This window comes from Panulirus ornatus, chromosome 42 (genome assembly GCF_036320965.1).
Source record: "Panulirus ornatus isolate Po-2019 chromosome 42, ASM3632096v1, whole genome shotgun sequence".
NCBI classification, from domain to species: Eukaryota; Metazoa; Arthropoda; class Malacostraca; order Decapoda; family Palinuridae; genus Panulirus; species Panulirus ornatus.
This window is the reverse complement of record NC_092265.1, coordinates 12660634-12681209: the sequence shown is the minus strand read 5'-3', so window position 1 is coordinate 12681209 and position 20576 is coordinate 12660634. Positions and strand designations below refer to the sequence as shown.

The window sequence follows — 20576 nt, the reverse complement described above, 5'->3', positions numbered from 1 at the left end:
CAAACCACAGACCTCCTCTCGAGGTCTGTCTGCGACAGATCAAGATCAGACACCTTTGTGTGACGTGAGTAGAAAAGCCATGAGGCTGCCTGGAGAATGTCTGCAACTTTGTCCTTTAAATCCTGAGGAACAAGTAAGGTCCGTCGTGGACTCTGGAGAGAAGTGTTGGTTAGCTTTAATGTACGGCGTCACTTTCAACTACCATTACTGGTGGCAAACTATTCCACTGGTGAACATTCCTGTCGACGAGAGAGGGCGTTGCCTCATTCGAACTCAAACACTTGATCTAAGGGTTTACTTCCATCACTCGGGGAGTCAAATGAGACCGCTCTACTCTTAGGGAGCTCTTCAGATTCAAGTTTCTCGAAGCCTTTGACAACGGGGAACATCTGTATTACATCACCTCTAACCTTCTCATTCTCGAAGCTAAGTAAGTTAAGGTCATGTGGACGGCCTTTACGAGATCTGTTTCCAGTGTGGGAATCGTGTTGGTCGCCTGACGCGGTGGTACTCCGTCTTCCATGTCGACCGGGATGTAAACAGTGGACATACTACTTAACTTAAGGGCGTGAACGAACCACTGGATTGTAAAGCCAGACCATATATCGCCTCACACAGGAATCTAACAGCCCAACCCACCAATGTCAAAAATCTGTCCTCTCTCTCTCTCTCTCTCTCTCTCTCTCTTACTCATTGCACAATCGGCTTCAGGTTATCAAAGATTATTGCACTATAGACCTTTTCCTTATCTACGTTATGTAAACGAACGGAACTAATGCTACAGGGTTATCTTCATTTACGTAATGTGGCTGGGCGGAATTAATGCACTAAAGTTATCTTTTCCTCCTTTACGTTATGTAGCACGTGACCTAAAGCTACAAATTATATCTTCAGGTTATGGTCCTCATTTACATCACGTGACTCCACAGAATTAACGCTACAAGTTATCTTTTTAGTTATTTTCTTCCTCATTGAGACAGTGTACTTCAACCTAACTAATGCTGTAGGTTATCTTGTCAGTTACACTGCCGATGTGTAGAACTTTGCTCTTACCGACGTCAAACTTCACTGGCCACATGCGAGGCAAATCTATACGTTTGTCCATGTCACCTTGCACCTGCAGGCGTTCATAATTTTTCAAATTTTTCATCTCCATACGTAGCACTTTGACCACTCGTAACATTCAGCACCGTACTCCATTACTAATGTCATTAATATACAGGCAAATGGGAATGTGTAACCCCAGTCAGATCCCTTAGGCACTCCACTTGATACGCTCAATACCTTCTTCCTGTTGAGCAATTCCAACCAGTGTATAAAATGTAAGGTCACAGTAACACAAGACGCGAGAGCGAGTGGCTTAAATTGTACCCCAAGTGACTACCGACGCAGCAAGCACGAGAAGGTGGGGGTGTGTGTGCAGGAGAGGTGAGGTGGGGGGGTGTGTGGGGTGAGGGACCCCAGCACTGGGGCACAACACGCGATTCTGCCGTAACCTGACCCCTGCCAGGCGACCTCCTGCTTCTCCTGCTGCCGCATCACACGGCCCTTACCTCCTCTGGTGAGGTACGGTATGGGTCACACCTGCCTCCTGCCTCGCTCTACGCAACAGTGGAAACTGATTACACCTGCTAGAATGGGTTAAACGCTCGGACATACAAGACCAACCCAGGGTTACCGCAAATACGTGCGCTATGGAGTATAAAACACCAGCCCGCACCCTCCACCGCATATATCATTACCATGCGGCTACTCACTAGTGCAATGACACAGTAAGGTCAACATAACGGTCGGGAAGTACTGTCCAGGTGGGGAGGGACAGTAAGGTCAACATAACGGTAGGGAAGTACTGTCCAGGTGGGGAGGGACAGTAAGGTCAACATAACGGTAGGGAAGTACTGTCCAGGTGGGGAGGGACAGTAAAGTCAACATAACGGTAGGGAAGTACTGTCCAGGTGGGGAGGGACAGTAAAGTCAACATAACGGTTGGGAAGTACTGTCCAGGTGGTGAGGGACAGTAAAGTCAACATAACGGTTGGGAAGTACTGTCCAGGTGGGGAGGGACAGTAAAGTCAACATAACGGTTGGGAAGTACTGTCCAGGTGGGGAGGGACAGTAAAGTCAACATAACGGTTGGGAAGTACTGTCCAGGTGGGGAGGGACAGTAAAGTCAACATAACGGTAGGGAAGTACTGTCCAGGTGGGTGGGTGGGGGGGGGGGAAGTAAGGTCAACATAACGGTAAGGCAGTGTTGTCCAGGTAGGGATGGATAGTATGGTCAACATAATGGTAAGGCGGTGCACCAGTCCAGGTAGGGAGGGACAAAAGACTTCTATTTCACCATGACTTTCACGGTCTTCGGGTGGATCGACCATCATTAGAGAGACACTGGCAGGGATAAATCAATCATTAATTTCCTAGGTCATCGTTACTACTGGTGGTAGAATGAACGCAATCTGTGGACTATTGTTGACAGTCACATCTGATTCATCTACAGACAGAGCTTTGAAGTGACGAAGTAACCACACTTAAATCATACTTTACTACTCCTTCGAGGGATTAAGTTTTAAGTAGAAGTATTTTCTTTTAAAATTCGTTTTCTGAAGTTCATGTGAAGAGAAAGAAAATAGAGTAATTTACCCCTCCCACTATATTTTTCTCATCTCTCGTTATTTCCCCGAATACTCAAGACACGCCCCTAAGACCGAAGCAACCAATCGGAGGGCACAAAACACGCGCCCGGCCATTTAAAACAGCCAGTCACCTGGGCGGTGAATTTCGAAACTCCGTTGCTTGTCAAGGTCAACAGATATCGTTGTCAGGTATATTTCATTCACTAATAAACAAAGTTGGTACATAGTTCATCGTTGTCACTACCAATCATTATGGATATCTTAAGTCTTCCTGACAAAATATGTTTTCAAATACATCCCTTCTTAATGTACATTTTTTGGGATGACACTTTTATCTGAAGTACATATATGCCATGTAACAGTACAGTTAGTAGCGAGTGCCAGTCCCTTGTTACACCTATGTCTATACACTAATGTATAAATTAAGTAAGGAACTTTCCAGGTGCCACTTTACAACTTAATAGACTTAACCTGGAGAAGTGTGGACGTACTTATGAGGAAACTTATACTTTCCTACCACATGTGAAAAGTAACGAAATTACTTTGTTGTCCCTTTAATGGTTCTGGACAATGTCTCTCACAGCGAGAATGGCTTTCTCCAACAGAGGCATCCAGGAATCTGACATATGTATTGCTTAACTTCCTGTATTCATAGGATCACGATTCATTCCATCTTGCTGACCTAAATAATTCGCAAAATGATGCTGTTCAAGAAGCAGCGAATGCAGTGACTCGAACCGAGTTCTTTTGTCTGGAAGATGACGCCACCCCGTTTTTGTCATTTATCGCTCTTTGATCACCTCTCAAGATCACTCACTCTTGGCTTGGCTTGGGTTGGGAAAGATCCGGTCGGTACGAATCGTCCCACGACCCACGCTACCCACACTGTGTCAATTTCCTATATTTTTTTGTCTTCCTCGAACGCTTTCAAAAACGAAGAACCTGGGAACAACAGAACATCTACAGTGCATGGAAAGTAAATAATGGCATGTCTCGCATCTTGGGTATAAAAAGCATAAGTGAAAAGAATAGTGTAATGACAGTTTTATATATGTGAAGTGTTTTCCCACAACGACCCTTGAGGAGGCACATGACGTTAGAATATGTCGGGGAATCTTGATGATACCCAAGACATACGTATTTGTGTCCCAGTTGCCTTGACTGAAGCGCCAAGCAGAAACACCCCGATGGAAATAAACGGTGATGATGAGTGGCGGTGAAGGTCAAGCTTGGCCAGCGACAGACACAGTGGGAAAAGCACTCCACAGCCAGCCAGGGGTTGCACCATGTCCACCGCTAAGTATGCTATCACCGGAGGGCATTGCTTCCTCACCTGTGAGATCATATCTTTACAACACTTGGCTCTCGTGGGTTACACTTAACCTATCAGTAATTTCCGTCTGCTGATATAAAAGACTGGGTTCCGATAGGTATCAGTCGAGATAAGATTTCCAATCATGGGTAAGGCGTGTGTTGTCAGGGAGTTCCGCTGTCTTGCCAGAAGGCACCACCTGCTGGTCCGTGTGTGCCTGGCGCAGGCTTGGGGAAGTCGTCTATCCCCCACAGCTCAGGCAGAGTCAAAGCCGCTGACGTTGATCGACCAGGCTGTCGGAAGCCGCAGCCCGTAGGCCCACACCCCAGCCAGTCTGGCTGGTCTGGTTCACCATGTAAATACGTAACTAGAATTTTTTTTTTTTCAATTTCTCCGCTAAGCGTGTCATGGTATTGCTCACGTCCGCAGGCAATGTGTCCATCATCCTCCTATCTCCTCCTCTCGGAGCGACCTCCTTCTCGCTTCATAACAGTGTTCAGGTACCCTTCCCTCCCTCCCTCCCTCCCCCACTACCACTAACCAGGGATTCATGAATTAACCAACACGGAGGTCGCCTATCAGCGCGGCCCATTTCCTTCGTTTTGAGATTGTCCAGAGTGGTGGAAGATCAAGGTGGTGGGTTGGTCCAGAGTGGTGGAAGATCAAGGTGGTGGGTTGGTCCAGAGTGGCGGAAGATCAAGGTGGTGGGTTGGTCCAGAGTGGTGGAAGATTTAGTTGGTGGGTTGGTCCAGAGTGGTGGAAGATCAAGGTGGTGGGTTGGTCCAGAGTGGTGGAAGATTTAGTTGGTGGGTTGGTCCAGAGTGGTGGAAGATCAAGGTGGTGGGTTGGTCCAGAGTGATGGAAGATCAAGGTGGTGGGTTGGTCCAGAGTGGTGGAAGATCTACGTGGTGGGTTGGTCCAGATTGGTGGAAGATCTAGGTGGTGGGCTGGTCCAGAGTGGTGGGTGATTGAAGTGACATCGTGTATATAGGGTTACGAGGCCAGGCAACGTTAACATGGCGTGAGGGGAAATCCGTCAACATGTGCATCGTCCACGTCCTCTCACGACAACTACCAATTACCGTCTCACATGACACGTGTAATCTCTTACTGGCTACACGTGCCGCTGTACACACACACACACACACACACACACACACACACACACACACATACACACACATATATACACACACATACATACATACACACACACACACACACACACACACATACACACACACTCACACACACACACACACACACACACACACACACACACACATACATACACACACACACACACACACACACACACACATACATACACACACACACACACACACACACACACACACACACACACACACACACACACTAAGGGAAAGGTTAGAGACCCTTAAATTGGTCGACCTTTAAGTTTTCAAATGTCTGATGACATCAACAGTGAAAACTTTTTCGAACGATGCAAAAATAAAAGCCAAATGACACCACGCGACACTGGGCTTGAAACCCGTCAGAGATGTGAATATGTACCTCCACGTCCTAGTGATGGGTAAATGGAAACAGACTGACTGGCGAAACTGTGACTGTGGACAACTCCAAAGTTGAAAAAGTTGTCTGACAGTAAGAGAAAGCCAGGGAGATGGGGCCCGAGGAGTACAGTCCTCCCTCCCCGTATTGTACAAAGAGGTAATTACTCACACGTGAGGGGAGTGTCTGGGGGGGACCACATGGGAATAGATAACACCACAAAAACTCACAGCTATACTCGAGTTTCTCTGTGTGTATGTGAGTTGTGTGAGCATTACGCACGAGCCCTGCCAGTTTTTTTTGTAACATATTCGTTGTCGGTAGCCCTAGAAAAAAGAAAAAAAAAATTCAGCCACACTTCCTTTCTATAAGTAAGAGCTGTTGCCCCCCTGATGATACCCTCCTGCCCAGGACTACCACGCCACCATCACACACACACACACACACACACACATGAGAGGCAGGCAGGCAGGCAGGCAGGCAGGCCAGGTGAGGGAGCCACAGGCCCGGCTAGTTGAGGACCTCATCTGCTCTAGCTACTAGTGAGGAGAAATGATCAATAACAGTCAGTCACCCGCACCGTCCATGACACACATCTGCTGCTGCTGTTCTATATGCCATGTGACCTGCCCCTCCCTCCGACTCCCTCCCTGTCCAACCACACATCTGTCACAGTTCGTCTCCACCCGTCTTACAGTGAGAGAGTACCAACCTGTTTGCCTCAGTAATACAGTCACGTCAGATGGACAGTTCACACAGTCTGTCTGCCTCCTGGTTCTCTGCCTACCTCACACTCAACATTGGCAGTGCGTTACAGTACTTATTTTATAGTTTTCAAAACAACCTGTTTCGATATTACGGTGATTTTTTTTTTTTTGTCAAGTACAATAAAGTGAGAAAGTTGGATACTTTTCTCTACAAATTTTCGAAGCAGATTGTATCAGGATTCTGCACATTACATATCAGAACGATGACATATCACTGCACTGTCTTAAAAAAAACCTCAGTACATCAACTGATTATTGCACGTGTGTTGCAGCCCGTAACTGGGTTCCTGGCTGGTGCACGTAACTCCCCTTAATACTGGTAGGTTCCGTATATTCTGGTATCAGTTCTTTAGTTACTTAAGGCAGATAAGAATACGATATACTGAAATGAAATTGATATTCTAATATCGATGTGTGGCACTCTGGTGGCTGCTGAGAGAACTTAGATGAACTTATAGGAAGAATAATAGAAAAAAATAAGAGAGGCAATCATGTTCCTGGGACTGATCATGCATATTAAACGGCCAATGTGATTATAATTTACCTACGTAAATCATAAGGAAGACTTTCGTTCGTAGGCAACATGTTTCGCAAATTGGGTTGGAGAATAAAAAAGTGCAGAAATACATTTGCATTTTCTATCATATCTTTTTCTTTTAAGGTAAGATACCACGGTACGATGTCTTAACGTACTAGAATGGTTAAATGTCCACACACACACACACACACACACACACAGAAATAAAATCCACCTCAACAAACATTTTCAAAGGCGATGTCACACGTGCATTACATTACTCTCATCTCTCTCCTTTGGCCTTGATCATCATCTGCAGACGCCCGACCAGAGGACTGGCGAGGTTCCTGAAGTCCAAAGGGTCGTGATCTGAGCGAGGCGAGGCACTGTTGAGGTATGGCAGAAAGCAGTCACCTGGTCGTGCGCTCTGGAGTGCCTAGTGCGCCTAGAAATCTCACCTGTACTCACATGTTCTTGCTCCCGGGCGAGAATTCGGGCTTTCTCCTCAGAAATGTATGAGCCAACCTTTTGAAGCACAGGACTTGGGAAGAAATACAGCGCTAAAAGAGCGAAATTCCCAAAATTAAGTGGCAGCGTGGAAGAGTAAAGAGAACACGTCTTTCTCCAAAGATAGCCAGGGGCACACTGAGGCGGGCTGCTACTTGCTAGTGATGACAACGTTAGAAACACTAGTCTCAGCGACCAATTGTACGATGATTTCACCCTGTTAGCGACATATGCTTGGAGCCATTATAAACGATTGTCGTGTATTGCTTTGAAAATATATCGAGGGCAGACTTTTTCTTTCCGGACAATGTATGAAATCACGACATGCATTTTGAGGTACAGCGCGGAACTACGGTGCCATATTTCCCTCAAGTTCGAAGTTGTAAAAAATATCGTACCGTATCGTACTGCTGCCAGCCTTACCGACCATCCGCACATCTCCACCACCTCGTGGGTTTTACTACATCTTACTCCCCTCACTACGTTATCCCCCCACCTCACCCGACTACGATCTCCTCTCTCTCTCTCTCTCTCTCTCTCTCTCTCTCTCTCTCTCTCTCTCTCTCTCTCTCTCTCTCTCTCTCTCTCCACCTGCTGGTGATGGCGCGCATCACGCAGGACAGTATTCACCACAGGATGTGGTATCTCGCTTCTGCATCTAGAAATAAACAACTAAGAGTGGTGGTGATGGTGGGCAGGAGTGATGGGGGTAGGAGGAGTGGTGGTGGCGATGGGGTAGGAGTGGTGGTGGGCTAGAGTGGTGATGGGGGTTGGAGTGGTGGTGATGGAGGGTTGGAGTGGTGGTGGTAGTGATGGGGGTAATGATGATGGAGGGTTAAAGTAGTGGTGGTGGTGATGGTGGTGGTGGTGGTGGTGGTGGTGATGGTGGTGGTGATGATGGTGGTGATGGGGGTATGAGTGGTGGTGATGATGGTAGGAGTGTTGGTGGTGGTGGTGATGGGCGTAGGAGTGGTGATGGTGGTGAAGGAGTGGTGGTGGTCGGGGAAGTGGTTGGCTTCCCTGGAGTACAAGTACGTACACCACACGCAATACTCAAGCCTAAACCCTGCTTCATGGCCATAAACGGTAGTCGAACAAGATGAGGCAATTATTCAAAATAAATAAATACAATAATAATAATAATAATAATAATAATAATAATAATAATAATAATAATAATGTTTACTGAATCAGCCGCGACCAGATGTTGAGAGTATAAAGGATATACTGGTCCATAAGACAAATGTTGGGGCAATAAATAGCGAAAAGTGGGAGAGAGAGAGAGAGAAAGTGGTTAAAATGTTACCCTGAAACATGGAATCTGGTGGAGGTAGTTAAGGACTCTGGTGGAGGTAGTTATGGACTCTGGTGGAGGTAGTTATGGACTCTGGTGGAGGTAGGTAGGGATTCTGGTGGAGGTAGTTTGGGACTCTGGTGGAGGTAGTTATGGACTCTGGTGGAGGTAGGTAGGGATTCTGGTGGAGGTAGTTTGGGACTCTGGTGGAGGTAGTTAGGGACTCTGGTGGAGGTAGTTAGGGACTCTGGTGGAGGTAGTTAGGGAGTCTGGTGGAGGTAGTTAGGGACTCTGGCGGGGGTAGTTAGGGACTCTGGTGGGGGTAGTTAGGGACTCTGGTGGAGGTTGTTTGGGATTCTGGTGGAGGTAGTTAGGGACTCTGGTGGAGGTAGTTAGGGACTCTGGCGGGGGTAGTTAGGGACTCTGGTGGAGGTAGTTAGGGACTCTGGTGGAGGTAGTTAGGGATTCTGGTGGAGGTAGTTAGGGACTCTGGTGGAGGTAGTTAGGGACTCTGGTGGAGGTAGTCAGGGACTCTGGTGGAGGTAGTTTGGGACTCTGGTGGAGGTAGTTTGGGAGTCTGGTGGAGGTAGTTTGGGAGTCTGGTGGAGGTAGTTTGGGACTCTGGTGGAGGTAGTTTGGGAGTCTGGTGGTGGAGGTTCATTTATCATAAAGTGTTCACTTCGGACATTCACTGTGGTGGGCTGGGATGGGAGTGTTCGTGAAGGGCTCCCAAGTCAGGCCTTGAGTTGGCTCGGCCAGGCAAGACCCGAGGCGGGTGGCGATTTCTGAAAGCAATTTATTCTTTCTCTTTCAGTTGTGCCTCGAGGGAGGAACCTGGGATGCAGCAGGCTGCCTCTTCAGTGGCAGCACACCGCCACAAGCAACGTGCCAGTACTGCCCAAGTGCCTGCTACACAACGTATCACAGCGACATAATCCAAGCGATATTTCCCTGTCCTAATCATCTACGTATACGAAGACCGTCGGTGTTACCGGACTGCGCCAGGAGGCGGTCGCAGCGAGAGTGTATCGCTGTCAACGGATGTAAAACGTGTGTAGTCGTGTGAGAGCGGGAACTGCTTTGCTACCTCAGATAAAGGCCGTCAGTTCACTACTCCTGACTGAAGCACAACCTTGATATATACGAGACCCATAACTGGCGTCCTGGGGTTATATAATAATAGCATCAAATGATCTCAACACTCCTGTCCTTCCTCGTATTGATATAAAGAACATAGGATATAGTTGGCAATGTCAATAAATTCTATGTCCACTTACTACTACTATGACTACTACTACTACTACTAATAATAATAATAATAATAATAATAATAATAATAATAATAATTTCATATATAATCATAATAATTATTAGATTAACACTGCCCTTGAGGTTGGGGTAGGTTAGGGAGGAGGTAGGCTAGCAACGCATCGTGAGTCGGTGGCATTAGCAAGCGAGGCATCTCCTCCTGCCATACCTCCTCCCTCCCTTCCTCACACACACACACACACACACACACACACACACACACACACACACACATTAATACCATCACTCTAGAATGCATGTATTTTATCTGTATATTTTCAGCCTTTGGATGAAGGTCAACCATTATCTTCATTACCATTATTAATATCTGATTATACCTGGTCGCCTCTCCCGCCTTAGCGAGGTAGCGCCCAGAAAGTAAAAAAAAAAAAAAAAAAAAAAAAGACGAATGGGCCTTCAAAAGGTAAACTCTACGCTTGGTTCCCTTTGTTCTAACTGTGAGAAAAGTGATGATAGAGGAAGGCAGAACACACAGCCTTCACCCCTTTCCCTCCCTCACAACACCCTGACGTCACCTCTGTCATCATTAGTGAACATTACGAACGAACTGGTGTGTGTGTGTGTGTGTGTGTGTGTGTGTGTGTGTGTGTGTGTGTGTGTGTGTGTGTGGGGTGTCACTCACCGAGCTAGGGGGGGGTCTGCTTATCCCGTACTACTTCATTCTCTCCCGGACGACAGCAGTGTATTTCTCACAGCAGCAACACCGCCCGATCAAACTTCAAAGGTCACCTTCCTGGAAAGATAAAACATTCACGTGAGCGGAGTCGGCCATAATTCCTGGAAAATGTTCCACGGTAGATATCGTCCCGGCACACCGGAAGTATCACAACCACCAAATGGTACAATACTCTCTTTCTCTACGTTCATACGTTACTGAACACACTCTTGCTATTACGTCTGTGTTGTGTGTGTGTGTGTGTGTGTGTGTGTGTGTGTGTGTGTGTGTGTGTGTGTGTGTGTCCAATCGTGTCCTCTCCACCGAACTGGCCTCACTCTCACAGCAATGAGGAAGCTTCAGTATTACCTGCCTCCACCAACTGTACCCCAACGTACCGTCTTCCCAAACACCAACCAGCGGTGGTACCACCACCAGCACGTACCATCTCTGCCAAACACCAACCAGCGGTGGTCCACCAGCACTTACCATCTCCGCCAAACACCAACCAGCGGTGGTACCACTAGCACGTACCATCTCCACCAAACACCAACCAGCGGTGGTACCACCAGCACGTACCATCTCTGCCAAACACCAACCAGCGGTGGTACCACCAGCACGTACCATCTCCGCCAAACACCAACCAGCGGTGGTGCCTCCACCAGCACGTACCATCTCCGCCAAACACCAACCAGCGGTGGTACCACCACCAGCACGTACCATTTTCGCCAAACACCAACCAGCGGCGGTACCACCAGCACGTACCATCTCCGCCAAACACCAACCAGCGGTGGTACCACTAGCACGTACCATCTCCACCAAACACCAACCAGCGGTGGTACCACCAGCACGTACCATCTCCGCCAAACACCAACCAGCGGTGGTACCACCAGCACGTACCATCTCCGCCAAACACCAACCAGCGGCGGTACCACCAGCACCAGCACGTACCATCTCCGCCAACAGTACCCACACACAAGATGGCAAGGGAGACAAACAACAGCTGTGCCAGCGGTGTCAGGAGGCCCTGAAGCACCCCCCCCCCCCCCCAGCATTCACAACACTGACCATACACCACCACCCTCAACCTTCGCCAAGTGCAACACAAAGAGACCGACCTACCATAAAAAGGAGCTAGTATGTGAGCCTTCCCTCATCCAAGTCCTACGACCACACACACACACACTCACACACACACACACACACACACACACACACACATTGCCCTACACCTGCTTTTTACTTCACTTGCATCAAGTCGTATTCACAATCCAATATTTCTTCATCACAAATCTATCATACAAACATGTATTATCAGCGATGCTACATACGTAAAAACACGTTAAAATCCTGGTAATCAACGTCATCTGCTTTACACAATCAATCCAAACAATATAGCAATAAAAATGGGAAAATATAAGCTAGTATTCAATCAATAACATTACTGTATCAAATCCAGCAAACTGTGACATATAACGAGCCATATGCGTTCCGTGGAATCATTAGCCAAACAAGCCAATATCCAGGACGTATGCAAATTAACTTTCGAAATCTGAGTAAAGAAACAGAGGAAAAAAAGAAATCTGCCGTACATAAATGCATAATATATCATCCTTGCTGGATCCTTTACTGGCTCGCTCTATGTGAGCATCAGACTCAGACTCGCTCTATGTGAGCATCAGACTCAGACTCGCACTATGTGAGCATCAGACTCAGACTCGCTCTATGTGAGCATCGGACTCAGACTCGCTCTATGCGAGCATCGGACTCGGACTCGCTCTATGTGAGCATCGGACTCAGACTCGCTCTATGCGAGCATCGGACTCGGACTCGCTCTATGTGAGCATCAGACTCAGACTCGCTCTATGCGAGCATCGGACTCAGACTCGCACTATGTGAGCATCAGACTCAGACTCGCTCTATGTGAGCATCGGACTCAGACTCGCTCTATGCGAGCATCGGACTCGGACTCGCTCTATGCAAGCATCGGACTCAGACTCGCTCTATGCGAGCATCGGACTCAGACTCGCTCTATGTGAGCATCAGACTCAATTACTCCCATGAGCTGTCTCAATCCAAGATCATCCACCGATTCACATGGTTCAACACCACACGATTTAATCATACATTACCACTATTCTAAGTTATAGGGTTCCCGCGCTGCATCCACCTGAAGCAGTCTACAGCTACTGAATTTATCCTTAACATCTTTAACACGTTCTAAAACCATGATCTCACAATCGGACTAAAAAGGATAACTAAAAAAAAAAGTATATAGTTTTCTGAAGGCTTACAAATAATAGCAGAATATAGAACGGTTCAGAGTGTGCTTGTAAAAAAAATAGTTCAATTGTAAAAAAAAGAAATAGTTCAATTGTAAAAAAAATAGTTCAATTGTAAAAAAAAAACAATAGTTCAATCTCATCAAAACTGTGAGTCGCCGTCAGACTCACGCAGCAGCCAGAGACAGCTAACATTATACCGACGACTACCAACAACACAGCTTTCCAATCAGGGACGGACTAACACCCTCGCCTGCCACTCACCACGAAGGTCGTCATTACGTAGCCATGTATCATGTGCGAGCTGGAAGAGTGAGAGGGGGAAGGAGGTTGTTTCGAGAACTGAATACCAACCAGCAACTACAAGAGTAACAGATGCAGAAAGAAAACAACAGCCTAGTCTAGGGAAGGGAACTTGACACCCGCTGTAGTGATGGCTCACTATGCCACCGTTACTGACCCTCCCCCATATAACCTGGCTGTAGTACCTCATCAGCGATCATGAGTAACGGGTCAGTGACTGACCTACAACAACAACAATAACAATAATAATAATAAAAATAATAATAATAATAATAATAATAATAATAAAAATAATAATAATAATAATAATAATAATAACTATCATTATCATTATCATCATTAACAGTTTATAGGACAATGTACATGATCATGTATATCCAGGTATCGGTCCCTGTAAATGTATGTAAAGGTATATAAACACATACCATTCCCATTACGTGCATATATACAATAGTCCAGCTCAATGGGAGACCCAGAGCTTGTCTGTTTACATGTGTACTTCTAGGGAAGGAAGCACACTAAACATGTCCCATTCTCAAACCCATACAATATAATCAAAGTAAACCACGTCAATAATCTACGTCAATCGTGTATACAAGCAATGCAAATACGGACCTCCTGGGTACCTTATACCTCTAGTGTACGAGAATGACGCCTAGCCTTAGATGTGACATTCAAAAGGGTCAAGGTCAAAGGCCAGGCCAACACAGCCAAGGGCCGTACCGTCGTGCTTGAGAAGTTAATGGATAGTGGTGTGAAACGCCACCATCACTGAGCAATGGGAATAACAAATAAACCACAAAGTTATAACCCTACAGAGTCAAAGGCTTTAAATGTTTGAATGGCTGACCTTCAGGAATGAAAGAATGCAAATGAAGAATGCATGAGTAAATGTTTCATTCAACAACTGCTTCAATCCGCGTGGTACTGGACTAAATAAATCAATGAATAATCTTGAGTTAAGGGACAGCTTAAATGAGTAACTGGGCCTGATACTCCTAGAGTGAGTGAGTGAGTCGGTAGAGGGGTCCAGCAAGAGTGAGCTGGGAGAAGATAAGCAGACCACAGGAATGCCGGAGACGGGGAGCCTTATCACTGGCATCGGCGCTAACCTCCGGTGCACTAATAGGGAATGAGAGGCAGGCAGAGGGGGAGCCACACTGCTGCCATCGTTACTAACCTCCCGGTGCGCCAGTAGGGAGGGAGAGAGGGAGGGAACAACAACATCCGCCGGCTGCCAAAACACTTCCGCTGACAGACGCTATACGTACGTTCAAACTCCCTCCCTCCGCACGCCCTTATTTCTTTCAGACCGGCCCAGACCCAGGGCCTAGCATCTCCCATCCCCTGTGCAGCTCAAGACCCAGGGCCTAGCATCTCCCATCCCCTGTGCAGCTCAAGACCCACGGCCTAGCATCTCCCATTCCCAGTGCAGCTCAAGATCCAGGGCCTAGCATCTCCCATCCCCTGTGCAGCTCAAGACCCACGGCCTAGCATCTCCCATTCCCAGTGCAGCTCAAGACCCAGGGCCTAGCATCTCCCATCCCTTGTGCAGCTTAAGACCCAGGGCCTAGCATTTCCCATCCCCTGTGCAGCTCAAGACCCAGGGCCTAGCATCTCCCATCCCCTGTGCAGCTCAAGACCCAGGGCCTAGCATCTCCCATCCCCTGCGCAGCTCAAGACCCAGGGCCTAGCATTTCCCATCCCCTGTGCAGCTCAAGACCCAGGGCCTAGCATCTCCCATCCCCTGTGCAGCTCAAGACCCAGGGCCTAGCATCTCCCATCCCCTGCGCAGCTCAAGACCCAGGGCCTAGCATCTCCCATCCCCTGTGCAGCTCAAGACCCAGGGCCTAGCATCTCACATCCCCTGCGCAGCTCAAGACCCAGGGCCTAGCATCTCCCATCCCCTGTGCAGCTCAAGACCCAGGGCCTAGCATCTCACATCCCCTGTGTACCTCAAGTCGCTAAGTTTAACCCATGCCTGTGCTACTCGCATCATTCGACATACATCTCATTCCACGGACATCACATTCCCTAAGCACCTCAAACGACTAATATCTCGGCCCTTCTATCACATCACTGCAGGCGAATCTCATTGCATCTATACATCATATCCGCGTACAATGCTTCATTCCCAGGCGTAACTCATACCACTGTGTCTACTGTCACATTCCACGTGCGCCTCATACTACCATGTACATTCTGTCTTGTTCCATCTGTACCTCGAACCAGTTCATTGCATTCTTCGTCTTCGTGTCATTCCATGTGTACTTCATCACCCCACGTATATAGTACACCTCATTACATATACAGAGAACATCTCTTGACCTGATGACGTACATCAAGGCAGTGACGCATCCAGGGAGGGGGGGAGGTCCCCCCTAGAGCAGTGAGGGCCAAAGGCACATAATAATAAACAGGGTCTGTCCGAGTTTAGCAGGCCACAATTACCCATGTCACTTAATGCGGGTAGCAACTGCATGCTTATCTTACAAGTCGACCAAGATTTGTGTGTGTGTTCTCCTCGAGATGATTTTGTTACTTGGAATCATTACTGTAGTTTATTCTACATGATTTTTTCACTTAGCACTATGCGCGATTTACGAATCCTCGTTAACCTAATATCCATCAAAAGCGTTATGAATTAGTCTTCAGTAATATATCAATTTCTTTCTTTTCATGTCAGTTGGCTCAGGGTATTACATCCCTCCCCTCTCAAATGTCTAAGTATGCCCCCTCAGTACGGGAGAACGAAGATCTTCCCGGGTATATGACCAGTTACTTATACAATGAGAACTACAACCTGCGTACACAGCCTAAGGCTCAAGATAACATTACCTGGTCCACACCTTCACATAGTCTGTATGATGGAGTACTACCACTATGTGCGTACATGCTGAAGTTTAACTGGGATAAATGCCTATCATCCACTGTACGGTCATAAGACAAATCATAACACATTAAATGCGTATCAACATGTACGTACACCTACCTACTATATTAACTGGAAGTTCCCTGTGAACCCTTCAGTATGAAAATGTTTGATCTTCGCTGTCAGACGTATGATGACCCCGAAGGATACCCAACTTGCTTATACAACTTTGGTGTTATGTAAGCCCTGACGTCATCGGTCACAGTTCAACACCAGAAGACTGTGCTGGTTAGAAAAAAAAAAAAAGAACAGTGCTACAGTCAAGAGGAGCGTTAAACCAACAGTTCACATAGCGTCCGCCGGCAACCTACAACAACGCACGACCTTGTAGACTACACGCGCGCTCCTCCTGCATACAAACGCCGATGAACTCATGACCTCACAACACCCATGTTGGGACAGATCACCCAGCTCCTCAAGGGGGCAGTCATCAGCTGACATTTATCTAACAAAATCACACGAACTCGACGACGAATTTATCTAACAAAATCACACGAACTCGACGACGAATTTCGACTGTGTATAGAACATGACACAACTTAATCTATGAGAAGGTATCTTGTTATTTCAAATGTCATAATATTCCGAAGCAGATGTTAAACACTATATAAACCAGTCTTATTCTTACTGTACGCTTCTGGCCAGTAAAATTATCAGTTTCACTGTGTGTGTGTCCACTCCTGGTCAGTATAATGTAAGTAGTGTTCGCTAAGTGTACATATTCGAGCAGTTTATATAAATGACTGAACTTGAAGAAATCACATAATTCAGAGAGGTACAAAACACCTCACCTTGATACTCGCGTACGACGGTATGATGATCCTTGCGTATGTTGGCCAGGTCTTTCAGCTGATGCTTATGGGTGTGGTTAAAGGTCACACTACCACAGAAGATCAAGGGTCACCCGACCATAATACCCAAGGCTCGTCACAGCGGCATATCAACCATCGTGCCGACGTCATCGAGGTCTTCAAATGACAACATCACGACCAACCTACTAGACCCGGATGTTCAACGAGCATATGATAACAGGAGCGAGTCACTGTTGCTTAGGGCCAGCTCTTCTGCTCTTGGCTTACATGACAACGGGCAAACTCCCCACCCGACACAGACACCAGATGCTAAATAAATATGTCGACTTCTGAGAGATGGATGGATTGGCAAACCTTTGCTCGATTCTTAATGAGCAGGAGGCCGTAATTTACAGCTTATGACAGTTCACTGAATTCTGGTCACTGCTGGCCAATGTCATTCCCGGATGTACTGTACTAACTACATCTGGTCACTGCTGGCTGATGTACTGTACTAACTACATCTGGTCACTGTTGGCTGATGTACTGTACTAACTACATCTGGTCATGTTGGCTGATGTACTGTACTAACTACATCTGGTCACTGTTGGCTGATGTACTGTACTAACTACATCTGGTCACTGTTGGCTGATGTACTGTACTAACTACATCTGGTCACTGTTGGCTGATGTACTGTACTAACTACATCTGGTCACTGTTGGCTGATGTACTATTCTAACTACATCTGCTCACTGTTAGCTGATGTCTTCCCGAGATGTATTGTATTCACCACATCTAGTCACTGCTGGTCGATGTCAGTCCACGTCCTCAGTGCAAGCCTGACAACAACAACACCCCCCCCCCCCCAACCTCCTGCTGGGAAGTGAGATATGCCTGCATGACATGTGGCACGGGTCTCGGTGCACGCTTCTCTCCACACATCACACTATTGCCTACCGGACGCTACCATGCGTCAGCCACACCATCACTACACACATCATCCACCAACATTCATTCCAACACTTGCCCCATCTTTCCCTAAAGATACGGGCATAAAATGGTCATTCCTTACATAACCCCCGTATAAGCATCATAACTAACGTGTGATTAGAAACGCCAAAGAACTCCTCCTTCCAACGACAACGTAGTAGAACCTGTTCATCACCGCAGTGTTCCAGTACTGAACTGAGCACCACCGTGACCCTTGAGCAACCCGGGAACAAGCTCCCGCATTATGATGGCCTGACCCACTGTGGCTTAACCCCTGAAGGATCACCCCAGTGGCCCGGCCACGACAACCAGAGGTCGTATCGAGTAACTCGAGAGTGACGACAAGTCATGGTGTAAGGTTGGGCTGGGGTGGTAGGCGTCAGCCATACCATTCACGGGTGAGTCACTCGGTCTACTCAGGCATACGTCAAGAGCTTCCGGGAAGACGGTCACACACGCCTCGTGACCTTCCAGTAACGTAAAGGTCCGGGAGAGAGAGAAAGAGAGAGCAATGGCCTGGCCCGTTTACAGGAAGGAGGAGGAGGTAATGGATGGCAGACGAAGAGGAATGTGCGTGGTGGTATGACCCTTGACCCTCATGCTACGCCTGCCTGCCCATGGCACCAGGCCCTCGTGCGTCGTCTCCTCCCTGCCATGGGTTCTACCAGGCCCCTGACGGTAGCCACTCACCAAGGCTGACGGAGTAGGAGGAGGAGGAAGGGCCAGGGATGAAGGGGGTGTGTGTAAGCAAGGGGTCCCATCCAACTTACACGCACCATACCAAAACGAAGTAAAGCAAACCTCACCAAAGCAGTTTATAGTCTACGTTCGCTACGCATCTTCCAAAGTAGATCACTCATACCGTATTAGATTCATTTTTTTCGTTATATCTTGTTAGCCAGTCAGTCCTTGCATCATACTGGCTCTACTTATAATCCTCTCTGTCACCGCTGAAACACTCTCTCTCTCTCTCTCTCTCTCTCTCTCTCTCTCTCTCTCTCTCTCTCTCTCTCTCTCCTCATGCGCATATACGTCTGACTCCATAACATCTCTATTAGAACTGGTTTGTCATTCTCTTTCCCCCAAAAAATTTATATCCAGTACCAGTATCATCTGAAATAAATCACTTGATCAAACACATGAGCCCTAAACACAACCCCGCGACGAAGGACACACAATATCTTCCCATAAATACGTCAGCCTCACTCATGGCCAAAGGTTTCTCGAGAACCCTTAATGTTGAAGAATTCCATGCCTCCTCAGTAGGAAAGGTTACACACTGCCCCAGCTTCTGATTGAGTCTAGTTCCTGTGTTAGTCATGGGCCACGATCCAGCTGACTCACTCCCACTATCTTATCCCACAACAATCCACAACGTCACACACGGGCCTTCGTGTTGCTTCGAGGTTAGCTTTACCGACCCTGAGTCAGGAGTTCGAATCCTGAACGCAACAGTCGGCCAACACCCAACGCAGGTGTTCCCCTTATCCTTATGGGGGCTGGTCTATAAATGGGACGTGTGTGTGTACGCATACAGGAGTCAAAACACGGTACATATATACAAGGTTTAGAGACGGATCAACACCAGTCCCTCCCCTTACCTCGCAAATTCACACACAACACACTTTACATTTACCATCACCATATTACCACAACCATTAAACTCACGTGAACTCGTTACCGTAAACTGTGAACAGCTTAAAAGTAAATCGGTGCCTCGCCTGCTGCTCTAGCCAACCCGGAGACCCAGTGACGCTGGCTGGCTAAGTTAGTAAACTACATCAGATATACCTAACAGGCGGGGTGTATACCCCCCAGTATAGCGCTAAGGTAGAAATTTTGGGGGAATTCACTACACAGACAAATCTGGGCAGTGTAAAACACACAGGGCCACAGCTATCTTCCCTATAGATATTTCCTTTTCTTAATTCCGATTGTGGCTATCATGTTAGTTACTTTTCTCCTTGAATAGCTGCAATATTCAGGTTTGCAATGTACGGCGGCCTGTGCACACTGTCTTCAAGCACGAAATAATACTTTATTAACTGAAAAAGAAAAAAAAACGCAGCATATAATATTACACTTTTCCAGCTACAATAATCAGTGACACACTCACTGGTCCGGCTCGAGGGAGGGTAATATAACACACTCCGCTCACGTCGTCACACAAGCAGTAACGCACTTACGAAACTGGCCACGAAGCCAATATAACGCACTCCTCCAGCTGCATCACCGAATTAGTAACGCACTCACTGGAATGGCCTGAAGGATAACACAATGCACTCCTCCAGCTTTGCCATACAATCAGTAACGCACTTCATGGACAGACCTGGAGGAGGATAATGTAACGCACTCCGCCAGTTACACCACTCAAATCAGAAACGCACCCATCTGGCCACAAAATAACAAAAATCACATTATCTGTCACCTTAAAAACATGATACCTTTCGCAGAAAAACGTATACCAAATACAAGAAGAAAAGGCATATCCATCTGTGATCACAAAGTATACCTAAGATGGCCTCATACATCAATACGTAAAACACACACAGTACATAAAAACAAGAGAGAAAATCTGTTTCAAAGACTCAAATACACCAGCATGAACAAGTCGAGCTTCCATGTTCACCTAAGTACGTAGTTGCCTGACAAACTCTAGAGACAGTACACATGCAGAGCATGGGTGCTGCCCTCTCCTTGTCCCGTCACCCTCTCACTAAGCCATGACCTC

General features: G+C 47.1%; 1 protein-coding gene across 6 annotated transcripts in view; it reads right to left on the bottom strand.

The window, feature by feature from the left end:
• Window positions 1-20576, bottom strand: part of egh (beta-1,4-mannosyltransferase egh) — a 147596-nt gene that overhangs the window by 64455 nt on the left and 62565 nt on the right. For 5 of the 6 annotated variants that reach the window (XM_071686555.1, XM_071686554.1, XM_071686556.1 and 2 more), the window contains one exon: window positions 10515-10625. The gene's annotated coding sequence lies outside the window, so the exon portion shown is untranslated. Of the gene's footprint in view, window positions 1-7230; window positions 7289-10514; window positions 10626-20576 lie in introns of those variants that run through there. The other variant, XM_071686557.1, reaches the window with a different exon arrangement.